Below are 16,279 nucleotides of genomic sequence, written 5' to 3' on the forward strand. Positions count from 1 at the left end.
AAGTTCATTTCCTACAGTGTCTGGTTTTATGAGTTTGCTAAAAGCTTTCAGGTTCCCTGGACTTTCTTCTCAAGCACTCACAACACACAAGAATGGGTAAACATATTTAAGTTTTCAAAATGCTGAACCATTACATTATGTTGTTTTCAGTTGCTTTTAATCACATACCTGAAGTCACCTGCACTTTTCACTCTGCTTTCACTTCTGGACTAAATACGTTTCTAGAATGAGCTGTGTGCTTATCATCTGCTATAGCTCAGGATCTTTTCAGTCGAAATGTTCTATTGGAAACATTACCACCAGTCCTGAAATGCAGTTTCTGGCCTTAGTCACCAACTGTGTTAACTTGTATGTGTTTTTAAAAGAGGTGCATTAGAAGCAGCAATTCCCTTGAAGCTACATCCCCACTGATTGGGTTTTCCCCTGACAGCTCGCCCATCACGCTCTGTGCTTATTTAGACAAATAAATAAGAGGGCTGCTATCTGCCAGCCTGGCCTGAGGGCTTTTAGCAGCACCGGAAAGTCTGCCGGCATTCCTTCCAGCATCCAGCAAGGCTAGCAGGGAATCACAGCCTGGAGAAGCTGCACGTTGTGAGTGGTGAAAGAAAAGCAGATCTGAAACTTGTGAATCCATGAGAAGTCCGCTGTTGATTGCACAGTAACGTACATCTGGTGTGTGATGGAAAGCAAAGCCTCTGAGCAGGGCTCACAGGTGCTTAAGAAAGGCTGGGGCCCTATTCTGATGCTGTACAGAACATTTCTGGGACGTACTGCTAGTGCTGGGAGAGATGTGGATAAAACATCATGCTCTGAAGAAAACAGATTTGGGTCAACTGAAACATTTTATGAGTTCATGTTCAACTTAACAAGTCGTTCCGTTCTTAAAATTTAAGCAAATCAAAGCGTTCTCTTCTACCATTTGTACATGAAACAGTGCACCATTCTGAAATGTACCGCATTTGTTTTCTGAATGCTGACAAGTGAGGGGATACTTTCTACTTCAAACTAAGTGACATATTTTACTCACTCTAAATGATTCACTTCTAACTTTATTTTTCATTTACTTTTTCATTAAACAAACAGAAGAAAAAAATATATATACTTCTTTCTGAATGTGCCCTAAGAGGTTAAACCACCATTTTCCAGGGCAGTTCTGCAAACAGCTCCTTCCCTTTCATAAGAAACTCTTCAGTACAACCACAGAAGGATCCACTCCGCCACCTGGTCTCCGCCTGGTCTCCAAGGGAAACTTCATCTCTCTCTTTCAGTGCGAATCTGGTTTTATTACACTGAGAATAAAGCAGTCCTGGCTGCTGGGCTCGAGGGCAGGCTGAGGGCTGTGATGAACCTGCTCAGTCTTCATGCCGTGCAGCTGAGTGACCCACTGCCTGATCGCAGGTGGGCTCAGAACTTCTCAGTCACGTACAAACGGATGAGCTCACAAGAAATCGAGATTTTTCTAGATTTTTCCTAGCATCTCTGTGAAACTCTGCATCTTTACCCATAAAAGAATTCCAAGTTGCAGTAGGAGATGGAGCTGTGTCTACAGTCATATGGGTGTCTGGGGAAGACCTGATCTCATCTGACCCGATGACGCTTGGCCACCAACTTCATGAGGCTCAAATCAATAGTAACTTTCCAAGGATTGCATCATTTCTTTCTAAGCCGGGTTAGAAAGCTGGAAAACCTGGCATACAAAAGAGAATGGTCTCATCAAAATGAAGATCTCCACAAGTTGAAAGAACTAAAGGAGAAACAAATTATATCTTTCCTTAGCTTTCTTAATAAGTCCATTTCATTAGAGAGAGCTTAAAGTGACAGCTTTTAAAAATCACTTTTCATTCTTTGTCTGTTCTCTCTTTCAACAACACAATCACACCCCAATTAACTAACTGTACTGCTTACAATAAAGACTAATGATCCTCCACTGGCCCCCACCTCCATTAGCAGCTTCAGAATCCCACCAGAATCCCAATTAACACATTGATTTGCTTAAAAGGAAAATAGTGATCTTTGGCTGTCCATTCCACCAGCTGTGTGTTCTATCACCCGGTCTCCAGCAAAGTCCATTGATTTCCTTAAAATAAAAACAGCAAACGGCCATTAATTCCCATCCCCTAACCGCAGGGTCCCACCCTGATTCCTCTTTTTGCCAGAGTTCATTGGGACACTTTATCTAAGGAGCTTAAAGACTAATACGCCTTGTTTCTCTCCTGCTGACCCTCCGGTTCATCAAACTGATTCCAACTGACTGCTGGTGTGGGACTGACGGGAAAGGCTCAGCAAGGATGGGCACTGCACGCCGCCAGGTCCGACGTGGAGAAGCATCCTGATAAACTGGGTGAAGAAAAGGGTCACGAAAGCCTGTATGTTAAGGTTGTGTCCCCTGCAATCGCACTCTGATAATTAGACTTTGTAATGAGGGAGCCCTCATTATCGGGAGCTTTACAAGGAGCCTGCAAATGTTATTCTTGAGGCTGGCGGGAGGTCAGCAGGGAGCACAGCCACCAGGCCGATGTGCCCTCAGGTCTGCTGAGCCCGAGGGGAGCTCTGCTTTGGGATTCCTCGTGAGAGAAAACAGGCAAGCTGGACGTCCAAGAAGTTTCCCGTTAGAGTGCACTCATCATGCTGCGCAATGCGCTGCAGACAGAGGTTATAAATAATTAGGAATGAGTGACCCGATTTGGATAATAGAGCCAACCTGCCCGCAGCTCACTCCGCCTGGGACTTCTGCAGGATGTGCCCACGTGGAGCAGCGCTGCAGACAGCTTTTAGAATAGACTAAGCCAGGCGTCTTGAGGTTACGCTGCACCATGCAGACCCCAGAGGCAGAAAGCCCCGCTTCTGCTGGGCACCTCTTGCCTGTTTTCACCGGCGGACTGCAGCGGCTGAAGCTTGCTCCCTGATATCTAACACCAATACTCACAAGACTCCTGTAGTAAAAAGTGCAATAAAAAACACTGTGAAATAATAACCGAGCGATAAAATGACAAGTAGAAACACATAAAAAAAAAATCACATGCACTGCGAGAGCAGTGATAACAGCCTGCCTCTCAACCTGGCTCATCTCACATGCAGACCACACCTGTGGGTATTGCCAAGCAGGTGAAAGCAGGAGCAGAGTGAGGGAAAACACAGGAGGTGTGATGTGCACCAGCCACTCGGAATCCATGCGATAGCGTTTTACTGCTTCTACTGGATTTCTTAGGAAGGATTACCCCTGGCTGGATTTGAGAACCGGAGGGCAATGTGGCATGTGCAGACCTCTGGGGGTGTTGAAATAGGGGGTGTGAGGCACCGCATGGTGCCAGCATTCTGGTGCAGGGGCCTCAGAAACTTCCTTTGGGAAAAGTTAGTGTTTTCTTTCTTGTATCCATCAGTGAAGGAAAGAAACAAGAGCAGAGGAAGGGGCTATTTAATGGGTACAGGGAACAAATGAAGCAGCGATAGACACAAAGTATGGATTTTGTTGTAAAATGCGTTTCCTTCTTGCTTTTCTTGCTGACTGGCTGGTCAGAAAACAACTATCTGTTGCTTTTCAAACAAAGCTGAGTCAATCTCAGCCTCTTGGTTTCCGTCTCCTGTGTCAGTACAACAGGTTAAGGCACAAACCATCCAGCAGTGCTGTCTTACTCATAACGAAGCCATCCAAAGGTTGGCTAATGGATTAGACAAAGTTAAGATTTCACCATCCTTGTACTTCAAGTCTTCCTACATGCAAATTTCTTCCTCTGCAAGGTGATCTGAATAATATTTATCTTCAGTTTTTATGGACAGAGCATACTCAGGCAGGACATATCAGGTTATCGACTTCAAAGCCAACACTTGCCTCAGTTTCTTTTTGTTCCTGCAGTGGTATTTTTTGTTGTTGTTTTGGTTTTTGGTTTGTTTTGTTGTTTTATTTCTTTATTTTTCTTTTCCTCGCATTTACTGAACTTCAAATGCAAACACAGAAGTACACCTAAAGCTGATCCGCATTCATCTTCTCAGTTAGAGAGACGGTTCCACATGCTGAACAAGATTAACACACTGCAACTTGAAAATCCGCACAGCTTTTGGGTTCGCTACTGGATGCCAGCAGGCTTACACTACCAGAGATCTGGAGATAACGACAGGGCATTAGACAGTCTCTAAATCACAGCAATTATTTTCAATGAGAATAAAATGAAGATAAAGCTGAAAATAGCATTGCACTTTAGAAAGAATGATTACAGGGCCTAAAACCTGATCAGCCATATGTATTTTAGCAGTATGCAAACGGCATGCTAAGCAAAGCCGGCGTTTGTCATCGTTGCAGCTGAGACCTAAAACAATTACCCATGGCATGCACATTTTGAAAGTCCCCATCTGAAGCAATTAGGGGGAGGGTTACGTTCCCCAGCACACCGCACCAAATGCAGCCTTTCTGTGCTCGCTGAGCAGAAGCACAGCTTCTGCTTTCTGTGCTCTTCCGTACACCCTCATCTAGAGCCCACTAAGTTACTGATGTGCCAGCTCCAATTAGGGAGGCCCAGCCCACCTCCAAGTGTGCCAGCGTACCTGGATGGCTGTCTGTTTCCTTCTCCCTCTTTCTCCCTCTCTTCAATATGAGAAAGTTACTGCCAAGTGATTTGCATCTGCAGTACAAAAATGGTTAGGTTAAACAAGTCAAGTTTTAATTCTGTTCTAAAACGTGCAACCATTTGCAGAGCTTAAAGTGAATTACAAGCACTAATTGTGTCTGACAGTGTGCATGTGATGGCAAATAAGGAATATTAAAGCCATTTCACTGATAGGTAAACAAAAGTAGGTACGATTTCCCTCATGTGGAATATCTGTTATGAGGGTGGGTTGAAAACTCATCGTTTCTGTGTCTAGCACTGTGTTCCATGTAAGGGAGAAGGGCTCCAAGAAGCAGCAGTCTGTGGTTATTAATTTCTGTACTGTGAGGACTTGGGATACTGTTTTCAAAATAACATCTGTTGAAATACACAAGCTAATAGATACATCTGCATTCACGAGGAATAATGCAGCTCTACGTTCGGATTTCCACATGCAAATCTTGAATTAGTCTTCTAACAAGTTCATTATGTGCACGATGTCTAATTTGCACATGCTGTTTTGGCAACTGTCTGTACAATTTTCCACACGCAGGGCTGCATGCCTGCCCTTTGGAAACTGAAGCTCTTTAGCAACCCTTCACAGAAAATTCTCCATTTTTCTTCCATTGAATTAGGCTGGTCTGAGACCGGTTAGTTCTTTTTTATGATTATTTAAAGGGAACCAACAGAGAATATTACAAATGACATCCTTAAAAATGTGTTGAGTATGATTGACTTTGAAATCACTTTAGTCTTCCAGTTCTTAAAGAGGTTTATTCTGATTAACTGACCTGAATGTTAACAGAACTGGAATTTTAATTTGTATTCAGACTGTAAGAATATCATCCACTCAGATGAGACCGTGTTGTTTAATTAGGTCTAGTAGTTAACGCAGAAGAAAGTAAATGTACTGCTGGAGGTTTGGAAGGCTGTGATGGGCTCCTGGGATTTGGGGGAGTTTGGAGAGGCTTAAAAATAAGAAGTCAGTAGTTTTTAGGAATTAGAAATGAGCGCTTAGAAGGTATCGGAAAGGTTCTGCAAACTCTGCAGTCAGCATCTTTTAACTCCGTGCTTCTCATTACTGTGATGACCTTGGACAGATTTAGAATTTTGAATTCCAATAAATAAAGTAAATCATCCATGTGGAAGGTCCCGTTGTTGTGATTCCCAAGAAAGCCCTCAGATGCTGTGATAAATGATATCTACAGCATACTTTGTGTTTCACGAATGATGTCTGGAAATGACCGGTGATGCATATGCATGGATGGCGGCCATTGGTAGCAGTAGAAGGATACTCTCTTCACAGTTACAGCCTGAATCTTCCTCGTGGTTGATAAAATAACTTTGTCGTCTTCTTTCAGATGACCATGCCCACATCCCACATGGTTTAATACATTGCTAAGACTTTGCTTCTGCTTTTTTTTTTTTTTTTTTTTTTTTGGTGGTGGTATTTTGGGATATTTGTTTTAATTGAAAGAAGCATTGCAAATGGAAGGCTGACATATTCTTGATGAAATGACAAGGCAAGCAGAGAGCCATACAGAGCTGACAACGTGAGACAGAAAAAGGGGACTATTCTTTAAAGCACTAAATGTGAAAATCGATTCAAGAACACTAGCTGTTTTCATTTTTTATTACCATATATTTTAAGGACTCCCATGTTCTCACAAACTGGAGTTTACGTTCTGATATGAAAATATAATTAACACTTAAACTGACACTTTATGTCCTGTGGAGTGGAGTTTTTCTGCTTTCAGATGTGAGCAATTTGTGAAGAAGCACGGTGGCAAAAAGACACCCAAGCATCTTCCATTGGGGTGTGCTGCAGTAGTCACTGCCATGAGTGACTCACTGTGTTTGTCCATGCAGTCAGGCCTGTTTGCACCCAAGGATGCAGCAGTGGGCTGGCTGGTGGGGCTGGGGCCAGGGGAGCACCATGCTCCAGGGCTGCCAGAGAAGGGGTTTGCTGTGATCCTGCAGCACGTCATCTGCAGAGAGGTTTTAAGCACCACCATGGCAGGGAGCTCTGGGGGCCAAGGAGCAGCTGTGAGCAGGGCAACATTTCTGTGAGCTTAGTTTGCATGAATTTCTCAACACTGTGGGAAGATGTGGTACTCTGCGGTGCATTTTGTGCATCTGGTTATCCACTGGACTTCTGTGCCGTAACAGAGGGCTACTTGGAAACAGCCATATTTTCAAACTCCATATTTACTTTTATTCCCTATGCGCATGCGTGTTCCCTGCGGTTTGTGTTAATGGCTGGCTCATATGAAAGTCTGTGCTGCAGAAGATATTTGCTAGTGCAAAGGCCCTTTCTCAAACTACCTGAAGTAAATGGAAAGACTCCCTGTAGCAAAGCAGCACACACACACACACAAACCAACTCCAAACACAGCTGTCGCTGTTATTACAGCAATTTTGAGCCGCTCAGCTAGCTGAAGTCGCAAGCGAGATGCATTTCTATAAACCACACAGCAAACACCCAGCACAGCCATACCCGAGCTCTCCACACCGGGCAGGGCCTCAGCACAACACAGTATTTGTTGCAATGTGAATTTTCCAAAGCCAACACGACGACGTCTCCTTAGGAGGTAGGAAGGTCTGGAAAAGGTGTTCTTGGTGCTGCTGGGGACAGTAACTGTAGGATCACTGAATGTGGATTTCATTGTCCGCCACCAAATGGCTGGTGGAGGTAAGGATATCCGCTTAAGAATAAATCAGCTAAATTTGCAGGAAACAAAAAAGATTTAGATTGAATGTTAGAAGTTTTCTGCTTGTTAGGTGAGCTGGGCGGTGGCACAGACTCTTCAGTACAGTTTGAGATCTCTTTCTCTACAAGGATTTTAAGGCTGCATTACTCACACAAAGAAGGCAGAAGGGTATTAACGTGCACAGGTTGTACAGAGCAAGGAGAGGAGGTGCAAGGTTTCCTTCCATCCATCTCTGTGCCCTCCTTATTGGAAGTGTGGTCGTTTGGCCTCGGGAAGGTGCCACTCTACTGCTATTCAAACACACTGCTAACGTGAGCTGGTTTCATTGGAACTGTGTTAGTGTCCTTCAGACAGAAGTGGGACGTGATGGAGATGGCTCATGGCCAGAATTCATTATTCCAGGTGGCTTTTTTTCCTATGTAAATGGTAAATTGTTTGGGGTTTTTTGGTACATCTTTTTGGAAGTTTTTGATTTTATTGAGATAAAATTAAAAACCCAAACAGAAATTATATTTACCCCATTGTTTTGAAGGAAATTCGGGATTCTTACTCTTGTTTGGAAGTGCAGCACGTGACAGCAGCACCAAGCCACGCGTGTGAGCCTCTGTATGAGACTGCTTCACTGATGGGGGATGAAAGGGATGCGAATGTCAGAGGATCCTGGGACTGAATGTGGCTGCAGGTGGGGTGAACTGCTCAGGGCAGCAGTGGCAGTGAGGGCTGCTGCCTCATGTAAACACTGCATCCCCAGAGCTCAGAGCGAGAGGTTCTGTGCTCCTGGGCTGCCACCGCGGGGCTGTGAGCAGCTCCATCCAGAGCAAGCCCAGACTGGAGAGGTTCATTTATGACATCATCAGCCATATCCTCATGAAGTAATCAGCTAAAGAAATAAGACTGGGCAGATGAAAACCTAGGAAGGTAATAGAAGCTGGGGGAATGGAAGTTGGTGCCTGAAACAATTAAGAGTTCAGAGGTGAGTCAGAGAAAAAACAACTGCTTCTTATTGAAAATTAATTTCAATTTCATGGGCAGGCTGAAGAAGTAATTCCAGCACAGGCTGACTTCAGAGAAATGCCTCCCAGATAGCAGAGTGCAGAATAGCTAAACAGTACCGAGAAGACACAAGGCAGAATTATTATCATCAGAGCAAACTTCTCCTGGCCAGACATGCCCAGCTGAGGAGCACTGGAGGATTTCAGTGAGGTGTCCTTGGTGCAGGGAAATTTACAGGCTCTTCTTGCAAAAACTCCTCTCACCCAACTCTCCAAAATCATATCAAGTCTAATATCTTCGGGGCCAATGATGCACCAGGTTTGCTGCATTACATCACCGGCACCCGGCTCCATTGGCTGCTCCCATCCCGAGGACAAGACATTCCTCCTCGTACCTTTCCAAAGCTGCTGCTTCTCAGGAATTAACTCTTCGAGGGGTGTCACCTGGGGACAGCCTGGGTTCTTGACTGAGAAACCCACACGTATTTGATATAAGGGGTTTTCAAACTCCAAAGGAACAGCCACGTCTCCTCAGTTTATTCTTGAACCTTCACTGCAGAAAATGAACTATACATTTGCCTTCCTTCGGGAAAAAAATAAGAAAGCTGTCAGTGGCATTGTAAAAAGCAGAGTAGTCTAAATCAGGAGCGCTCTGCAGCCTGACTAAATCAGGAACTTCTTAGGGAAGGAGAAGGGCTGCTGCAGCATAAGGAGCCATTCCTCTAACTGGTTAACTGGATTCGTCGGTGGCGCTGAAAGAAAAGGCGCTGCAGATGCAGGTTAGCTCTGCCTTGCTGCATTCGCATTGCTCTGTTTCAGCTCCCATCCAAAAATAGCCGATGGGCTTAGATGATGGTGCAGGAAAAAGAGTGGGGTTCATCCCTGTGTGCACGTAATTTGTGTCGGTGTGTTCTTTCCCCTTCCCAAATTTCCAGTGTGCCTGGTGTGAGAAATCAGTTTCGTAAGATTACTGCCCCAAATCAGCTGACGAAAGCCATTGCATTCTAAGTAATTCGGTTATATAACTTTTCGTAAGGAAAAAAAAAACCCACGCAGAAAGATGCAAGGAAGTTTCTGGAAGATCATTTCTTGCCTAACTTTTTTTTTTTTTCCTGAAGAAATGTTGTTCCAGGGAGTGTCTGACTAGTTCTGCAGCTTGGCAAAAAAGCCAGACGTTACCTCATAGCTGCGGCCAGACAGCCCATTTCTATGCCAGGCAACCACTGCAGAAGCACACAGCACAGGGCCCTGCTTGATTAGCACTTCTGCTGTTTCGAGAGTCCTGGAGTGTTTTGTTCAAGGTGGGCTGCTGAGTGGGGACTCGGTGTGCTTTTTTTTGTGCAAAGGAGCATGCAGGCAGGGGGGTGAGGGGGGGTGAGGGGGGGAAGGGAGGCGAAGGGACACAATAGGGGAAGTCTGCATTCATATTCTGAGCTCACGTTATCTGTGGGAAGCAGGATCCGTTTGATCTGACCTGGTCTAAATAAATAAATAAATGCCAGCCACCAAGTGCCCAGTCCTAAAGGTCAGAGCGAGAGAGAGAGATGGGGAAACAAAGAGCCGTGATGACAGAGCAGGTCAAACCGAATTAAACGTCTGATTATCTCCCTTGTGCCTCATCAAATAGCTTTCTTTAAAGCAAGAGGGATCTTTTCTTCCCGTGAAAAAATTACCAATTCATCAGTGAGCTGGAAGGTGACGAGTGTTTGTAAACATTACAGTCAATATAATTTTCTCGCTGTCTCTGTCATTGTCGATTCACCTCATTTAACTGTGTCATTTACCCAGCAAAACTGTGCCTGTATGCCATATAGCATAAGTACCGGGGTCCCTGCATAGGGACAGCTGCCCAACATTACTCTGACCCTTACCCCGCCATACGGCCCGTGTGCTTCTTAGCGACAGCACCGCTGGCACAAGGGAAGGGCAGACAGCGGGGCATGGCACAGCCTGTGCTCAGCCCTGCACCACGGCACCTCCTCCCGGCAGTGGCCCAGGGTGACTCCTTTTTGCAGCTGAGCTTTGGTTCAGCGCTTTGGAATGAGCACGGGCTGTGCGATGGAGGAGATGGTGTGGCCATGGAACGCCCAACGCTGCGGTGACACCGCCGGGCACTGGGTGACCCGTCCTGATGCACTGCCTCCGTTCTCGTAAACAACAGTAGAATTCAGAAGAGAAAAAGCACATTTTAATGCTTTTATTTTGTTGGGTGATCAGGTAACTGCTGATAAACTCACCCCTCTGAGGGTACTGCGTGGCCGTCAGAAAAGTTGGTCTCACCGAATGTATGGGTTTGAATAATCTTTAGTAGCCAATTGCCAGATGAGAAAAGTCATAAAGGTGTAAAATTCATTCATATCAGTCGCATACAAAATCTATGGGAGGATCAAACCCTTAACAGCTACTGACTGAGTTGGTATCTGACCCCTGAGGCAAGGCACGCATCCATGGAGGAATGAACCAGACCTCCTTCAGGACAACTTCTGAGACGTCTTCCAAACCTTTCAAAAATGTTTGGGGCTTACCAAGAAAAGCAGAATCCCAGATTTTTAGGAACTTCAGCAGTACTGTGTGTCAGTTTGGAAGAGCGAGAGGGACTAAAATGTTATGCTAATAGACTCAGGGCAAAAGTGGGATCCAGTACAGACCCAGTCCAACTTCTGTGTCATAAGGCCCAACAAGACATGTCAACACCGAGGTTTGGGAAACCACAGTGGGAGAATTTCCAAGATTTGGAAGAGGAGATGTGCCTCAGACGTTCCGAACTTCACTCCCATGGGCTGAGACTGGTAATTCCAGGTACAGCACCAGGTCCTTCTGCTCTGGATGTCACCAAGATCTCCTGGAGGGCTGCACTCTGGAGGTACCGCATCCAAAGCTTCTGGCTCTTGGGTCTGAGATGCATTTGTTGCAGCCTGACAGGTTCAGATGTGGCACTGTCTGCAAAACCAACACCACTCATAGGTAGGAAACTGCAGCAGCCATGGGACAGTGCAGAGCAGTGGGCACTCTGCCTCTGGAGTTCTTAGGGATTTCCAAGGGCTGTAGTTTACTGGCTCTGAGACCACTGCTTGGCTTTAAACCATTTGGCTGCTTGGTTGGATGTATCTAGCATGAGAGTGGTATTTGTGGGAATGTGTGTCTGTGTTGGTAACAACTACAGTGTTTGCAGAGCTTTCCTATGGTGCAAAATCCAGCTGATTCTCTGGGTGCCAGGGAGCAACATGGGGTGTGCTGGAGAATCCAGTTGCAGGGCTGCAGCAGGTCTGCAAGAGCAAGAGAGGGAAATCACTCTTCTCTTCCCTTCAGGCTGATCCTTTTTTGCTAGGTGCTGTGTCCTGGCCGTAGGTCTCCACATCCTCCCTAGCTCTTCTCCAGATAGCTAATAGAAACATATTTGAAATTCCATTTTATAGTCACCAAATCATTTCAGGGCCAAATTTCCCTTTTAGCATATTTATGTTTAGTATAGAGAGAACTTCCTCAAAGTTTGGCCTGGTGCTTAATAACACATTAGTAACCCTTGGCACATGGGAGTGACTCCTAAGCCACTCCGGTTGCCTGCAGACACCTGGCTGGGCACAAGAACCTCCCGAGGTACCACTCACTCTCCCACTGCAGCAGAAATACACGCTGAGAAAGCACAGATGGAGGAATGTAAGGCATTGCAGGTCAAGGTACACAGTGCACACCTCAGGGACGGTCTCACCTCCAAGCACCAGGTTCATCTCACACTGCTGTGTGTAACCAGCCTACACAACTGACAGAATGACAGCTTCTTTCAGTGGGAGTGGGAAAGACTCGTTAAATATGTTTATGGGATACAGTAGAAGAGACATTAAAAAGTAGAAATCCCTGACTCTAACCAGATCCTCCCTCCCAGACAAATTGGAAGCAGTTGGAGAACTGGAGACTTGCCGGAAGATGGACAGAAATAAGAACCAGCCCTTCTTACCCCAACCAGGAATGGCAAAGCCATCAGTCCCAGATGTGGTTGGGAAGGGGCTGGGCTGTATGTGTAGGGGACTGGAAGGAGGGGATGCTTACTGCTGCGTCTCAGTGTGGATGCTAGAAGTTGAGCTGTACGTGTAGGCATTGCTCATGGGGAAATAGGTACGGATGCAACTGCAGTTTTCTTAGCAGATAACAGAGATATTAACATTAAAGAGTAGAGAATGTTTGGATTGTTTGGGGAGGGAGATAAGGGAATGAGAGAAGAGAGAGCTATTTGAGAAGAAAAAGGATTTATTAGCCTTTGAGAGAGGGGATCTGAGAGAGGCTCGAATGGGCCTGCTATGTCATTATGGGCTGCACTTGGAGATGTTTCAGAGAGTAAACTAGTAATAGAAATATTTTATAGGCCACCTGACCAGAAAGAACAACTGGACTGTGAAATGACTGTGCAAATAAAACAGGCATGTTAAAAGGAGAGAGTGGTAGGAATTGAAGATTTTAACTACCCAGGCATAGGCTGGAATGCATTAAGGAGAGGGAAGTAAGGCTGGAGGTATGTTTGCAGATCAGACGCAGGCCCGCTTACTAATTCAGTCTGAGCATCCACTGCATGGCTTGGGCACTGCAAAGGGACTTCACGAGGACACGCACAATGGGGAGAGCCCTGGGGAGGCAGCTTTGACAGGCTCCAGGGGAAGGGATTGTAAGACTGGATTGAAGCAAAATAGAAAGAAAGGAAAAAAAGGAACGGTGGGTTAAATCTGAGCTTGAATTTCAAATATTTGGGATTTATTGGGCTCAGAGCTCCACAGAAGCAATTGGTGGTGTGTCTGCAGCTGTCAAATCACGACCCACTAATTGTCTGAATGGCGCGGCGGCCCAGCTTTACCCCGGTTAAGCTGTGGCTGCCATTGCTCAGGGCTGGGGAAAGAGGGCCTATAATGAAATGCTGGCCCCACTGTCACAAGTGGTAAAAGTCAGAGTTGATTTAACGAGGCCAAGACTTCATGCCTGATGCTCCTGCTCACAATAAGCAGGATGGTGAGGAGGGGAAATGGAAGTATAAAGCTGGCTGCAGGAGCCAGGGGGGCTCTGGTAGGAAGAAAGGCTGTGGTTCTGTTGCCTGTTGTGTTCAGCTCTTAAAGAGTGGAAGACCCATCACTAGACGTAATGATTTCACACCATTAGGAGTAAAGCTTGAAATTGTTTGTGTCTGCTTCTCTGCAAGCACAAACAAGAGAAGGGTTTGTTCACCAAAAATGGCTTGGGTGGCCATGTTCCAAGCTCTTCTTATGCTCCTGGAGATGTAACCACCTCTCCGGGTAAAAATGAGCAGCGGGTTTGGAGGCAGGTGAGGGGGGGCTGGTAGCTACCAACAGTGCTGCTGAAGGGTTGTGCTGCTTGTTAAGAGAGCCTGAAGAAAGCCTCTGACTATTAAATAAAGATTCAGCCTTTGTATAAGGTATTACCTGATAACCAGCCAGTCTGCATTCTGTGAATGCTTCGTGAAAGGCTCAGGCTGAGACCTCCAAAGAGAGACAGGTCTGCATGCAATCATTTAGCAGAAGAAGTAAAAGCTGAATTTTAAGAATCTTTATAAAAATAAAAATAATAATCTGGTATTACTATAATTTTCAGTTTCTAACTGAATGAAGATGAGCATTCCAGTAAAATTAGTTGGAGCTCAAAGGCTACCAAAGAGGAAGGTAATTGTATTTGTGTTGCAAGTGCTTGCTTAGCAAAGTGAAGCACTCTGTGGAAGGTGTCCAAACATAGAGAAGGCTGCAGGCTGTGAGTGACTCGAGGTGCAGCACAGAGGGTAGAAGTGGACCCTGTGCTGCATGCTGGGCAGCTCTGGGCAGGAGGAACCCCCATTCCTGAGCCCCCACACAGCTCTGGGCAGCAGCAGCCGCCAGCCCAAAAGCTGCAGTTTGCAAGCTGTGTGGGATCATATTTGTGCACAGCTCTGAATTTTGCAGGCATCCAGAGCCAAGGGCGCATCAAGGTTGCAACTACTGTTTGCAAAATGTTGAAACAAATACTGAGGTCCTTTCTCCTTTCTTGCAGACAAAAGTTGTCCTCCCTCTTCTTCCCCAAATACCTCTGATACTTTTCCAAATTCAAACAGATTCTCCTTCAGGTGGTATTATTTTTGGAGGTGAGGAGATGTGCATTTGTTCATTAAAGCTGAAATTGTTCAAGAAGCACAAATGTGAGCTGTGACAACTGTATCTGAGACACTAATCCACTCTTCCACCTTCTTTGGTGGGGAGCATTCATCCATTCCCAATGCCAGCTGCTCATTAAAAGAATCCCCTAGCAGACTGCTGGGGTGTGAGAAAGAGATTGTTTGAATCCCATTGAACTCCAAACACCACAGAGGTGATGGATATCTCCAGTTTGGTTCAGCTGGAGAGGCTGCGGGGGCTCTGCTATGAACCTGGTCACACTGCTCAGATCTCAGGACTCCAAGCAGCAGCTGATCTCCCAGTTCCTAAAATTGAGATGTTTAAGCAGCAACGACCTCTCCAAAGGCTGCTGACGTGTGCTCAGAGAGAGGCAGCCTGGAGCTGGGGTCCACAGCACTGCTGCTAATGCTACAACCAATGCAGGGTGGGCTCTGGACCCCAGGCTCCCCTTGTGCCCGCTCCTCCTGCAGCCTGGGAGGGGCTGCATTTGTTCTGCAGAGCCTGACAGAGAGCTGATGCTCAGGGTCATTAAACAACAGGAGCAAAATGTGAATAAGGTTCTTCTTTAAGGTGTGGGGAGGGCTGAAGGCCTGGAGAGGGGCCACTGAATTTGACTAAATAAACTTAGCAGAATAGGAAGGTTTTCAGCAATTATTGGCTCATTTTTCCCCCCAGGCTTTCTAACCCATCACTTTAACTTATTGGCTTAAGCCACTCCTTTCGCCCACATCAGATTTTGCCTTGGGCCACTCTGCTGCTCCTGACAGCTGTCTAGGGCAAAAGGAAATCACCCCACCACAAATGCTTTCTCATAACTTCATAACAAGGGGATCTGAAGAAGTCAAAGCCTTGGAGGTTCAAACCTGGCTTTAAAAGGCGAGATAAAATTAGGACCTGAAAACCAAGCGCTGCCCTCTGCCACCTGGGCTGTATATCCCGTCAGGCTGCCGTGCACGCAAATTAACAGCAATTAGCAGCAATTTGGAAATGGTTACCTGAACTCCCGAAGTCATTGTGGTAATGAGATGCCAAATCACAGCCACTCTGTGCTGCTGTTTGTAGCTGGCTGGACAGGGACACGCACCGGTGCGTGCTGGGGTGTGCAGCCAGCAGTGCTCCAGTATGCTGTGCTCCATGCGCCCAGGGTTTGCTGCACACCTGAAATCTGCTGATGAAAGGGTGTCTGTGAGGGAGTGACTCCAAAGGGACTGGGAACAGACATGCTTATGGGCATTGCAGCTCCGTGGTGCTCAGTGCCATTAAGCGCTGCTGGGCCCTACAACAGGTGGGTTAGGCAATGACTGGAAAATCATAGAAACCCATGCCATCTTCCCAAGCAGACAAGCTAGCAAACAAATGATGAGAAAAGAAAAGCAAATTAATGAGCAGGCGGCGCAGAGGGACTTTTATTTTCTCTGCACATGGGTGCATGGGAGTCTTGAGACTGCTTCAGGAAAGTCAGGGATCCTTTAAATTTCAAAAGGTTGAAGGATCTGCCTGGATCAAAATGAGCTGCCTTCTAATTCCTTTCTGTTGTATTTAGAGCTCTCCTTCTTTTGGATCTCTAGAAAAGATATACCCTCATTCTTCCACACCTCTGTCTGTTTCCATGGACAGGAGCAGTGCGGAGGTTGGTGTGTCTCGGTGACCAACTGGCAGTCTGAGCTGGTAAGAGATGCAGCGCCTTGCCCAACGTCACAGAGAATTCTCTGACTCTGGATTTTCAATGCAGAATCTGCACCAGCACGAGCCCTCTTTGAAGAGTTTATTTCACCTCTCCTGTGGCTGCTTTTATATGATCACTTTCCCTTTCTCCTACAATCACAAGCGCTCAGCCCAAACGCCTGATTTAG

The 16,279-nt window shown here is 46.0% G+C and overlaps 1 long non-coding RNA gene across 2 annotated transcripts; it reads right to left on the reverse strand.

The window, feature by feature from the left end:
• Window positions 1–803: 803 nt before the first annotated feature.
• LOC121107351 lies at window positions 804–9,221 on the reverse strand. 2 transcript variants are annotated; one of them, XR_005841315.2, is made up of 4 exons: window positions 7,809–9,221; window positions 4,540–4,616; window positions 1,939–4,099; window positions 804–1,687 (listed from the first exon to the last, which is right to left on the reverse strand). It is a non-coding gene; the product is annotated as an uncharacterized LOC121107351 (long non-coding RNA). The 2 variants fall into 2 exon arrangements; XR_005841314.2 differs by having other exon boundaries at window positions 804–4,099.
• Window positions 9,222–16,279: the final 7,058 nt, after the last annotated feature.

This window comes from Gallus gallus, chromosome 20, assembly GCF_016699485.2.
Source record: "Gallus gallus isolate bGalGal1 chromosome 20, bGalGal1.mat.broiler.GRCg7b, whole genome shotgun sequence".
Lineage (NCBI taxonomy): Eukaryota > Metazoa > Chordata > Aves > Galliformes > Phasianidae > Gallus > Gallus gallus.